The sequence below is a fragment of the Oratosquilla oratoria genome, chromosome 18, assembly GCF_046742065.1.
Source record: "Oratosquilla oratoria isolate Oo_2021 chromosome 18, ASM4674206v1, whole genome shotgun sequence".
In the NCBI taxonomy this organism is placed as follows: domain Eukaryota; kingdom Metazoa; phylum Arthropoda; class Malacostraca; order Stomatopoda; family Squillidae; genus Oratosquilla; species Oratosquilla oratoria.
In genome coordinates, this window is record NC_134794.1 from 4,492,197 (window position 1) to 4,494,696 (window position 2,500).

General features: G+C 36.2%; 1 non-coding gene across 1 annotated transcript; it reads left to right on the plus strand.

Annotated features, from left to right (window-relative positions):
- Positions 1–986: 986 nt before the first annotated feature.
- TRNAV-UAC (transfer RNA valine (anticodon UAC)) lies at positions 987–1,059 on the plus strand. Its single transcript has one exon. It is a non-coding gene; the product is annotated as a tRNA-Val (tRNA).
- Positions 1,060–2,500: the final 1,441 nt, after the last annotated feature.

The following is a 2,500-nucleotide window of genomic DNA, read 5'->3' on the forward strand; positions in this document are numbered from 1 at the left end:
GAACAGGACTCCATAAGCTCGATACCTGAGCTGCGGACCCAACTTGGTTCCAGAGTCAGTCCAACCGGTTGGTCGACCCGATCTCTAAACCCGGTGACACGGACGCACACACGCTCGCACGCACACACACAGACACAGACACACACACACACGCACGCACACGCACACACTGATACACAATGTATGTAAAAGAGTACATACATTTTAATGTGTGCATGTAAATGTACATATTCGTGTGAATACATGAATAAATGCATGTGTGTGTAGTATATATCAATGTAAATGCAAACAGCTACACCAGCAGGTGTTGCTTGTCATGGACTATGGCTTACTGGCTTTACAGTATATGTATATAAGTGTGTGTGTGTGTGTTTGTATGTATATATATTATATATATATATAATATATATATATATATATATATATATATATGTATATATATATACATACACATACATATATATGTATGCTAATAAGAACACGGGTACGTGTGTTCACTTATGTAAAGTAGACCACTTGGAAAAAGAAACTAACGAAGCAGAGCGCTTTCGTATATTACATCATCAGTGCAAAAAGTACATAGGTAATAGAAATACATAGATTATATATACATGAAAAAGGAACAAGGACAGTTTACATAAGGGTAGAGGACATTTACCCCCTGGAAATATATATATATATACATATAAAATATACATATACATATATATATATATATATACATATACATATATATATATATATATATATATATACATATATACACACACGTATGTGTGATTGTGTGTGTATATAGTAAGATGTATATGGTTTTAACAATATGTTACCGTACAAGCAAGTGCTCATGGTGTAGTGGTTATTACATCTGTCTAACACACAGAAGGTCCCTGGAGAGCACAGGACATTTTTCTTTCCCTACTAGAAATGACTTTTGACATTTCAGTTTGTGAAAAAATAAATTGACAAGACATTTCACTTCATCCAGGGCACTCGTGGTGTAGTGGTTATCACATCTGCTTTACACGCAGATGGTCCCAGGATCGATCCCTGGCGGGTGCAAAGGACGTAGGGTCGCACTGAGATCCACTTTAGTACCACATAGGAAAGGAATCTCCTTGCAGTCGTTCTCGAGATTCAAATAGCCACGTCACTCCTGCAAACTTCTCTATCTCATCTCTCCACCTTCTGTCTGGTCTCCCTCTTGCACGCTTCCCATTTCGCTGCGTCCATGAAGTAAGACACTTGCTACATCGCTCATCAGTCGTTCGCGCCAACTTATCTGCCCAATTCCACTTCCTCTCTTTTACCGCCTCCACAATATCTTTAACTCCAGTCTGCTCTCATCCAACTTAATCTTTTTCCATCTCTCAGCCTTATTCCTAACACTGATCTTTCCTCTTTCCTCTGTGTACTTCTTAGTTTTGTCTCCATTGCCTTCGTCATATTCCAAGTCTCACATCTGTATATAATGGCTGACATTATACATTAATTGTAAAATTTACGTTTCAAATATAGAGGTAAAGAGCCTCTCATGATTTTCTTATACTTACCAAACATTTTCCATCCAAATGTAATACGCATTTTTATTTCATTATCAATATCTTTAGGCACTTTTACCATCTGGCCTAAATATTTATACTCTTCAACTTCAAGACGCACAATCGATTTTAATCTCTTTAATTTGAACTTTCGTGTTGAACATTACTTTGGTTTTACTCTTATTCAACTTCAAACCTACTTTGAGACTTTCCTTGTTTAGATCACTCAGCATATCTTACAAGTCTTCTGTTGTTTCTGAAATATTCATGCCATCCGCTAATCTTAGGTGATTAACATATTCGACATTAATCTTCAAATCATTCTCTTCCTAATTTACCCTTCTGAAAATCTCTCCAAGCAAGCTGTAAATAGATTGGGTGAAATCGTTTCGCTTTGCCATACTCCTTTTTCGATCTTTAATTTTTCTGTATATTTATGTAGTCGAATTACAGTGGCACTTTCGGCATAGATCTCTTCTAGAGCCCTTACGATACGTTCCTTTGAACAATGCTTGTGTATTGCTATCTGTCCTACCGAGTCAAAGGCCTTCTCGTAATCTACTTAAGCTAAACAAAAAGGTGTTATATTCTGTCGTTTTTCGATTAGTTGATTCATCGTCTGCAAATGGTGTAAGAGTTGAATATCTGCTTCTAAAGCCTGCCTGTTATCTTGGACGATTTCCATCTAAAACTTTACTTAGTGTATTTGCAAGGATCTTGGAAAATTACTTTATATACATTTGATAACAAGCTAGTTGGCCGGTAGTTACTAAGGTCCTTCTGGTCTCCTTTTTTATTAAGTAAAATCACTATAGTATTGCACCATGATTCAGGAACGCTTTCTTGACATAATCACTGGGTGTATAAGTGAGCCAATTTGCGTCTTTCAGAAGATCTATTGATATACCATATTTCCCACAATATAGGAATACAATATATATACATATATATATATATATATA